The sequence below is a fragment of the Pan troglodytes genome, chromosome 12 (assembly GCF_028858775.2).
Source record: "Pan troglodytes isolate AG18354 chromosome 12, NHGRI_mPanTro3-v2.0_pri, whole genome shotgun sequence".
NCBI lineage: Eukaryota > Metazoa > Chordata > Mammalia > Primates > Hominidae > Pan > Pan troglodytes.
Window position 1 is genome coordinate 77,021,483 of NC_072410.2, and position 10,567 is coordinate 77,032,049.

Genomic DNA, 10,567 nt, shown 5'->3' on the forward strand with positions numbered 1-10,567 from the left:
AAGAAATATTCTCAAATATATCTTCACACATAAATATTTCTGTGGGATAACATTTCTGGAAGTGGAATTACTGAGTTCATGGGTATGTGCATTTTTGGATAAAGATTATCAAAACACCCACTGTGGAAGTTATTCCAATTTATGTTCCCATTATGCATGGATGTCTTGTTCCCTCCGCCTTCAACAATAAATGTTTTTATGTTTATCATTCTAACAGTTAATAAAAATGGTAACCTATCGTAAGTTGGATATCTTTCTGTATATTTAAGAGTCATCTATATTTCTTTTTTCTGTCAATTGTCTGTTTATACCTTTATTCCATTTTTTCATTATGTTATTGATCTTTTCTTACTAATTTATTAGAATACTTTATAAATTAAGGATATTAGTCCTTTGGTTTTTATGTGTGATTTTCAACTCATTGTTTGTCTTTTGACTTTGTTTATGTTGGTCCATGAAGCTTTCATGGACTCGGGCTCCATGAAACCTGCTTGTTTTGTTTTGTTTTTGGAAATTTAATATATCAATCTCTCTCTTTTTGATTTCCATGGTTTGTGTTATACCTAGGAAGACTGTACCACCACAAGATTTTTTAAATTTCTCCTTTTTCTTCTATTGCTTTTAATATTTAAATATTTGATTCATCTGGCATTTATGTTGGCAGAAGAAACTAGGTATAGATCCAATTTTTGTTTTTCCAGAAGGCCACCCAGTTGTCCCAAACTATTGAATAATCTACCATTCTTCACTGATATAAAATGCCACCAAAGACAAATTTTCATTCTATATTGGTGTCTAGCTCTGGACGCCAATTTTCCATTTCTATTCTGTACTACTGATTTCTCAGTCTACACAGTATCAACTCTATACTACTTAAATATAGTTTAAATATATTAAACTATATTCAGTATATTAATATACTATACATCTACTAATATACTAGTATATTTAAATATATTAAACTATAGTACATTAAATATAGTTTAAACCATAATATGGTTTAAAATATGCAATATCTGGCAGAGGTAGTTCATCTTTATTATTCTCACTTATCCTGACTATGAATGAAGCATTTGCTTCCATTCTATTTTCTACCTTGTTGTTTTTCTCTAAGATTATTTTTGTATATTAATTCTATGTCAAGCCACCTCACTGTATTACCTTATCATTTGTAATAAATAGCATATTGTATAGCATATAAGCATATCATATGCACATGATAAGTCAATTTCTCTCTTTCTGCATGTATACCTTTTTCTCTTTTGTCCAAGTGCATCAGCTAGTGCCCACAGAAAAATGGTGAATAAAGGCAGTAGTAGTAGACCTCCTTATCTTGTTGGCAGCATGACCCCCTAAGCCCCATGTAATCCTGTTAGCTCTGTATTCTGCAAACCCTTACGGAAGAAGAGAAAGGAAGACAATTAAATTGCTGATTTCAGCTCTGGGATTTAAGTGAAACAGAATAGAAGCAGGAAAATTATAAAGAAGGAAAAGTTTTTCTCTAGGCCTCTCCAACTACATTTACCCTGCTAAAGCCCCCTGGGTTTCTGCTTGCATACTCCTTCCCTTTAAAACTTGTCAGGCTTCATAGGATCAGCTGTGTGTTTTATACAGGACACATGCAAGATAAGGTACTAAGATCCCATTCTAAGAAATTCCATATGTGATTCTATATGATTGATGCAAAATCTCCTATACTTAAATTTTAAAATAGTAATAATAACCAAAATCTGCTAAGCTATCATTTGTCTATTGTGACTACTGAGTAGTCAGGGTTCTATCTGTGGATAGGCAGTAACTAAATTGCCAGAGCAAGATCTCCGTAAGTTCTATTCAGGCATACCTGTCACAGCAGAGTGCTCTAGTCTATAGTGTGCAGACTGTCACCAGGCTCATCCAAATACTACCCAGTCCACGAAAGCCTGAGTCACATTCTACCCCCTTAAAAGCTGTCCTATACCACTGCGCCCCGTACCTGGGGAAAGACTGCTAGTTGCCTACAGTCAAGAGACTACGGGCACATACCACAATGCCTGGCTAATTTTTGTATTTTTTTTTTTTTGGAGCTGGGGTCTCACCATGTTGCTCAGGTTTGTCTCAAACTGCTGACCTCAAGCAATCAGCCCACCTCGGCCTCCCAAAGTGCCGGGATTACAGCTGTGAGCCACCACACCTGGCCTGTTTTGTTAACTTCCCTGACACTCCCTCCTGGCACGATAGTAATCATGTGAATAACAGCAATTGAATCTCTTCTGCTTTCAGGAAATGTATGTTTAGTGAGTAGCTAGAAGTAAAGACAAATCATAGAATTGAAATATGGGTATTGATGCAGATGGGCAAATCTTATATCTTGTAAAAAGAAATTACTGTAATCCACAGTGACTATAAGAAGCTATTTAAACAACAGAGCATCTTAGTACCAGGTACAGAGAAAGTTTTCAACAAAGTATTGATCAACTTAATAATAATATTTCTCATTTTCATCAGAGAACTGATCTTCCTTTACTTTTCCATGCAGATAGAATGTTAGCTCTTCCCTTCAGTCAGGTTTTGGTTATCCAGGAGTCATTGGCCAGTGTTTAGGTTTCAAGTGCCCTTTTATTCTCGTCTTGATTCAGCACCTTCCTGATCTTTTGGCCAATTTTCAGACCACAAAGTGAAAGAAGGGCCATGAGGAAAAAGCCAGGAACAGACTTTCTAACCAGTGCCAAAGCCAGGGTGGGTGTCGTTTCTCCCTCTGGATCTAGCTCTTCCTCACCTGGGAGTCTACCTTCTGTTTCCTCTTTCTGGTGCACACTGCCAGCCCCCTGCCAGCCACACAGATCCTATTTGCAAATTACAAATGGGGTTGACTGGGGACACACAAGTCCCATGCATTCCCTCCTTGGATGCGCACACTACCCCTTACACACATCATAAAAAGCACTGCCACCTCTGGCAGACCCAGCCCCAAGTCTGGGTGCCCATTTGGCAAAAGAAATGAAAATCGAGGTGCAGTCCCAACTTGCCCCCTGACTAGGCGCCCAGATGCAGGAAACCAGAAAGAGCAACTCAGCTTAGCCCTGTAGGTCACATGCCACTAGGGGGTTGTAAAATCAATATTGTAGGTCCAACCAACATTTTTTTAAGTAAAATAATAGGTTATTAACATAGATCAAATGCCTCTCAATGTAGTGAGGGTAAGTGCTGTTCCACTGCTACTTATGGTGCATGCTATGCCGCAAGGCAGAATATATTTCCTATAGCGAGTCTAGGTCAGATATCTGAAAACCCAGCCTTAGGCTTGACTATGGTGTTCATGTGAGCACAGACGAAATAGCCCTGATCCTCCCCAGCGTCATTTCAGAATCATGCTTGCCTATCCCCCCATCTCCTCATGGTTTCTGCACCAGGAGCCAAGACCTTCTGGTTAATCAAAGAGGTCTAGATTCAAAATACAAATTTCCTGAAAAAGGGAATCCACTGCCTTATATTCACACTGGGTTCTAAATGGCCAACTTCAGAAGATCCTGGGAGCAGGTTTCAATGAGGTAGAGAGACACCATCACCTCTCTGAATGGAGAGGGGAAGAATAAAGAGACCCCCCCCTTGACTTGACAAGTTTTCCCACCTCTGGCATAATTTCTCACTCCCTCCTACTAGCAAACACCAAGTCAGCTGTGGTCTGAAGTGGTTTATGGTGTTCAGTGGCAAGGCAGTTTGAAACTTCCAGCTAATAAGTCCCTGGGTTGATGGTGAACTTAGCTTCCCACATTATTTCTGTCCCCCACCACAAGAAATGATTGAGAATTGGCTGCAAACTTAGCTGCCTATCAATGGATAATATATATCTAGCCAAGGGATGGAGAAACAGGAACATCTACCACCAAAGGCAGACACTGGATTCCAGTGGAGTATAGCTGGGAGGACGGAGCACACAAGACTGCCTGGGACCGTTTATCTTGTTATATTTTATCTTTTGTCATCAGTATACAGTTCCAGCTCTAATGACTTGTTCAAGGTAAGAAGATGTCTTCTGAACTTGCCATAAATACTGCTCCCGCAAAGCATTTCCCCAGCTCCCATGCAGCAGTCAGACTTCATTCCATCCTATCTCTCATTCTTTCCAACTAGAAGCAAAGGTACTTGAGAGCAAAATCCTTCAGCATCCTCTCCCTGCTGTCCTAAGCCCACAGTTGGGTCTAGAACTACTTGGCACCTTACTCCTCGGGGTATTACTTTTCTTATCTCATTTCCTCACTATTTCTGAGAAGGGCAAGACCTGCCAAGGAGACTGGGCCTGAAAATAGTTCTGCTCCTATGACGATTCCAAAGAAAGATGTCTCACATTTCCTAATGCCACTTGGCTGACTGCTTGAGGGGAAAAAATTGTCACAGTCTATGGGGGTGCTAATTAGCATCAATTAAAACTCAGCTAGCCTGCCCTGGCACTGAATTACCTGCAGGACTTGCTCAGTCCTCGTGAAAATCAAAGGGAAATCCAGAGACAAAGAGATTCTGCGGCGATAGGAATATCAACTTACTTTCCCCACTGAACCTTTCAACCAACACTTGGCTAGCCAGTATCCTTTCATTCAGGAAGTAAAATCTCTGCTGGATTTGTCAAGAGGATAAAATGCTCAAAGTTACTAAGGCCATTACAAACTATTCCCCCATTAAAAATAAATAAAAGATGTACAATATTCTTTTTTCGTAATGAGCACTGAGGTGACTTTACAACTACATACACATAGCCTTCAATAAACAGGCTTTATTTCATGCCTACTATATGCCAGGAACACCTCAATTTACCGTGGCAGAAAACTAGAATCTTGGCTGGGCGTGGCGGCTCACACCTGTAATCTCAACACCTTGGGAGGCCGAGGTGGGTGAATCACCTGAGGTCAGGAGTTGAAACATGATGAAACCCCGTTTCTACTAAAAATACCAAAAATAGCCAGGCATGGTGGCACATGCCTATAATCCCAGCTACTTGTGAGGCTGAGGCAGGAGAATTGCTTGAATCCAGGAGGTGGAGGTTGCAGTGAGTGGAGATCGCGCCATTGCACTCCAGCCTGGGCAACAAGAGTGAAACTCCATCTCAAAAAGAAAATTAGCCAGGCAAGGTGATGTGTGCCTGTAATCCCAGTTACTTGGGAGGCTGAGGCCCAAGAGTCACTTGAACCCAGGAGGCAGAGGTTGGAGTCAGCCAAGATCGTGCCACTGCACTCCAGCCTGGTCAACAGAGCAAGATTCTGTCTCAAAAAAAAAAAAAAACAAAACAAAAATAAACTAGAATCTCAAAGTTATCTGGGAACCAAATTACCCCCTTACCACCAGTGTGTTATTTCAAAAGTTCCTACCTCGTACTCTCAGACAGGCACCCTCTGTAAAATCAGTGCTCATCAAACATCATTTTGAAAAAGAAAATGAGTAAGAAATCATGTTATCTGTAAAAAATGAGTTAGAAATCATGTTATCTAAAAAAAAGAATAAGAAATCATATTATGAAGTTCAAACTTATCAAATTCTACACCTTAAATATGGGCAGTTTTTATGTCAGAGATGTCTCAGTAAAGCTGTTTGTAAAAAAATTTAATAAGTTCATTTATGATTGTTTGGATAAACAATACTTACATTTTAATAAGCTTAAACACTACCATTTCATAATTAAAATAAAAATCAAGTTTACTGCCCATAAAGAGCACTGGTGAAGAATTTGAACGGCGAGGAGAACCCTGAGTCTGCACCACTGGGGCGGTGTGGCTGGGGAGGAGAAACAAATGCATGCAAAGGTTACTAATAACCCAAGACAGGATGTAATAAGTGCCAAATGAGTGACTCAGACAATACATGTCACAGGAGTAGTGACTGCTGACCATGCACTTAGTGAGCACCAAGCCAGGCTGCTGCTTTAATACAGGGCATGCGTGCCTCTCACAGTCCTTGGGGTTTGGATTCCCACAGGCATTGTCTATTTGTGTCCACGCGTGGGGAATGGCAGTTGCATTACCAAGAAATAGCCCCAGCTCTGGTCTCTCTGATCTCATCCACAGGCCCAGGTAGAGATAATCAGCAGAGCCAGATGAATTTCAGGAATATAATTTCAGATGAAACAGCTCAAGGAGTCAAGTGGGACATTAATCACAGGTGGAAGCACCAAAACCAAAACAATTTTGGCTGGCCTGTGCTTAGGTGCATCATAAACGCCTACCTGGGTACTCTGAAAACTTTTTCATGACTCAGTTTACAAATAGATATAATGGGACCATTTTCCAAATGGCGATTTTAAAATCACCTGGTTAAAATTTAGGATAACTACATTGCCCTAGACACTCAATCACAATTACTTCCCACCAGGAGCCTTATTATATTAAGAAAATACTATGCCTTTTTTTTTTTTTTTTTTTTTTGAGACGGAGTCTTGCTCTGTCTCCCAGGCTGGAGTGCAGTGGGGTGATCTCGGCTCACTGCAACCTCTGCCTCCTGGGTTCATGCGATTCTCCTGCCTCAGCCTCCTAAGTGACTGGGATTACAGGCGCATGCTACCACACCCAGCTAATTTTTGTATTTTTAGTAGAGACGGGGTTTTAGCATCTTGGCCAGGCTGGTCTTGAACTCCTTATCTCATGATCCACCCACCTCGGCCTCCCAAAGTGCTGGGATTACAGGCGTGCGCCACCGCACTCGGCCCAAAAATGCTATGTCTTTAAATGACATGTATAGATTATAATACATAAGTTACTAGAGTTTTAAATCTCTAACCTCTAACACAGGGTCTGGTGGCCTGGAACACAGTAGGTAGTCAATAAACGTTGAATGAAGAACAAATATCCTGTATAAGAACTTCAGGGTACCTAAGACAACTCTCTAATTGTTTTACATGTGTTCATCTGGTTTTTCTTAAAAGCATGTTGAGACAAACCATATGTTCTTATTTATCTTCACAAGTTGAAAGGTACAGGCTATTGGAAAGACTCTATAATATGTGCATTTGTTAAAAAGGCTTTTCTGCTCTCTTAAAGACCATTTAACAGCAAGACATCTTGGCCATATATGTATGTATATATCTGAGAGTCTGTGAGTTTTAGCCTACTGGCAGAAGTCGGCTGGGCTTTATCAAGCCTGTTTTTATCTTACTTTCCCCGTTTGGTTCACCATGTCGCAAGCATGTAAACAGTCCAACTTTAAAGTTTAACCCTGGGCACCATAAAACTAACAGTTAAAGAAACAAGTTTGCACCTAAAAGGCCAAAATAAGCATCCCCACCACAGGTTAGCGAATATTTAGGTTATCAGAAGTGTAATTCTCTTTTTCCATTCTCACACCCTGCAGAGGGGAAAGAAGGGGGCACACAGAGCGGTTGTATGCTTATTCCATCCAATCAGCACTAACAAACTAACATCTCCTAACTTGGCAAGAACCAGTCTTGCTGCTAGACCTCCTAAGATTGCTGGTGTCCACCATGGAAATCCAACAAAGTTATTAACCTCTGGAGGTTTAGAACACCAATATCAAACCATCATTTCATTATTTGTCTAATGACATCTATTGAATAGCTAGCCCTGGTCTGTGAATGGTAGCCTCAAATCTGTACCCTCACTCTTTATCCCAATAAACCTGTTCATCTCTGAATGTTTCTCTTTACCTCTCTTGTTTAATAGTTATCATCTCCCTCAAATGCTCTACTAATACAGAAACGTGCTAAATCTCTTCCCAGATCTAACAGCATGAAATAAAATTATGGAGACAGGGCAGAGCCTAGGTTTAGAAGAGAGACTTCTCATGCCCTTTGCTCTACAAGGACTTCACCTTCATGTTGCATGGTCCTTTGGGCAGGCCCGGAAGAGCCAAGCTGAACCAGTCCTCTCTACCCTAGCTGGAGGGAACACAGAAGAAGGAAGGCAAAGTGCCTACAGAGGTCAATCAACACCCCTACAGCAGGGCCCCACATACACCCGCAGACTACAGGCTCCCTGTTCTTGGTGGTCATCAGCTCCCCATATCCGCTCTTCTTGTAAGTGTTCCACATGCACCCACTCTGTGCATTATCCCGATCCACCCCATCATTCAAGTTCTACTGCTACTGAAAAGGCTTCATAACTATTACAACCTGTACACCCATGAGCTTGACCTCCTTAGATCCACAGTACTTCCTGTCCATATTGTCTACTTGGCACTTATTACAAACAGACTTAGATTTTAATATATATGGACTTTATTTTCCCTGTTAGATTGCAAACTGAGGGCAGAATTATTTTCCTTAGCCCAGTATCACCTTTCACAGAGTATATATGCTATAAAAATTTGTGAATTGATGTGGAATAAAGTGAAGTAAGACACATTGCTTTCTCCAGTATAGCTCTTAGAGGGAATAATCTCAATCTTAGTGGAAATAATTAGGCTTCCAATACCGTGTATTCTTTTGAGTATATGTGTGCCTGTAGTTTCGTGTTTACAGCAAAGTACTATGCATGGAAGTCCTGGGGCAGATTCTATTGCAGCCACACTGCCATTCTGCTGCTTGCATATTTATGAAAAATTATCCTTTCAGGATGAAATTTTCCATGACTGGCTTCGGATCCAAAAGAAGGGTGTTTCTCTCTCTTTTTTATTCTTTTGGAAAATTTGAACAATATCCAGTCAGCCATGTAGAAGTTGGGCATTAGTGAAAAAAACAATGACATGTTTTGTCTTTCAAAATCAATGTAAGCCTTTCTTTTGCGTGACCAATTAAAAAACAACTAACTTCAAAATGAGAAACTTTCCACTCGTCTAGGCCTCACCAAGGATGAACCTGAGTGATAGTAGAAGTTAATGGAATGGAAACAGAACACAAACAAAATGAGTATGTATCTCTTCATTATACTTGCTTTAAGTTTCACAAATTCACAAAGTTGTGTGCCTCTTCCCACGACTTCTAAAATTGAAAAATGTAATGTATTTATGAAATCAGAGTCCATCGAGGCTGAGCTAAAGCTTGGAGAAATGAAAAAAAAAATCCAGATAATTACATGATAAACTTCTGGACAGTAAATAATTTATTTATCTTGAAAGAAAGGTTCCCTCCAAATTTTTCTCAAAATAGAGTCATTTGCCTTCTAACCTCTTATCTATAAAATGTCCTCACATGATATTAGTTTTAATACACTAAATCAGGCGTGCACGTTCATTCTATGCCCTTACAACTGAAAAAAAGTTCAGAAATGACTGGTTACCTTAACCAGCAAAAGCATTTTTAGTTTGCCAACAGCAGTTGCAAGACAATTGCAATCTGCAGAAGACGACATTGGAGAAATTTTTTAAACCTGATCCCTCACTAATGTTACCAAAATTATATAACACAACCAGTAACAAATGCCAAAATAAAATTTAAATTCTTAACTTTGGTTTCTTTTATTCTTTTAATTAAATAAAAGACATTGTAAGAATAGTTTACATTATATAAAAACAGCATCATACATCCTGAATGCATTTGAAATGGGTAGAACATTAAAGGTTTAAAAAAGAAAACCCCAAATTTCAATATGCAATATGTATTCACATATGCACACAACCAGCTCTCAAGAAACCAAAAAGAAATTGGTGAGAAAGGCAGAGAAACCAAGTAAGTATAAATTCCCATGTGACCACAAAGTTTTCCCCCTGGCTCAGTGTAGAACCACCAACTTCTTCGATTGGGTTCTAAAAGGTTCCTCAGCTCCATGTAAAATCAAGTTGATATTTACATCACAGTGGCAGAGAAAAGGGCAGGGAAAGCTACTGATATGCTCCTACCGGTTCCCACTACCCCTTCAGAACTTCCGTGGTGTCCTGGCCTTTCCATCGTCCTTTTCACTGCCCATCTGAAGCGGTCGTGTCTCTGAAACAGAATTTTCCACAGCGATCTAAAGCAATTGCCTTTTAAGCCAGAGCCCACCCAGCAAATAACACCCGACCACAAGCCAGAGTATCTTTACCAGGCTAAATACCTAAAGCAGTTTCCTAATGTTCTAATCCATGTCTAGTCCATCCCACAGGGTGATACAATTTGAATCTGATCAGGTTATTTCTCTGCTTAAAAAACCTTCACTGGCTCCTCCATCTCCCTCAGAATAAAGCCCAAATTCAAGAGTTGCTATCCACCTAAAGTGGCCTCTCGTGATTCCAGGGTTAAATCGGAAAGAAGGAAGGAAGCAGGGAGGGAGGAGAAGAGGGAGGAAGATCAATGGCAGCTGATAAAAAACAGCTTACTTGTCCCCATGCCCCCAACCTACTCCCACCCCCCACAGTACTTCGCAGTAGTCACATTAAACTGTTTCCAGTTTCTCCTTTCAGGTCTCTGCTGAAATGTCGCCTTCTCCCAAAAGCCTTCCCCAACTCCCCATGTCTAGTTTGGGGCCCTTTTGGGTACTCTGGTGGCATACATCACAGGGCTTTATGAACTATGTCATAATTGCCTGTTTGAGTATCTGTCCCCCAATTGGAGCATGAGCCCTCTGAGATTAGGGTACCTATCTAGGCCTGTTCCTGGTTATATCCCAAGACCTAGCTTGATGGCAGGGGCTCCCTAATGATTTATTAAATGAATGACCTAGAAACTATGAAG

At 40.4% G+C, this 10,567-nt stretch overlaps 1 protein-coding gene across 12 annotated transcripts in view; it reads right to left on the reverse strand.

Annotated features, from left to right (window-relative positions):
* The window catches only part of PRKCE (protein kinase C epsilon), a 537,105-nt gene that overhangs the window by 500,866 nt on the left and 25,672 nt on the right, over positions 1-10,567 (reverse strand). For 5 of the 12 annotated variants that reach the window (XM_016948463.4, XM_054677822.2, XM_016948460.4 and 2 more), the window contains exon 2: positions 9,757-9,841. The exons of 2 other annotated variants lie outside the window; for them this stretch is intronic. The gene's annotated coding sequence lies outside the window, so the exon portion shown is untranslated. Of the gene's footprint in view, positions 1-9,756; positions 10,223-10,253; positions 10,566-10,567 lie in introns of those variants that run through there. 5 more of the 12 variants (XM_016948461.4, XM_016948462.4, XM_063789890.1 and 2 more) reach the window with 5 other exon arrangements.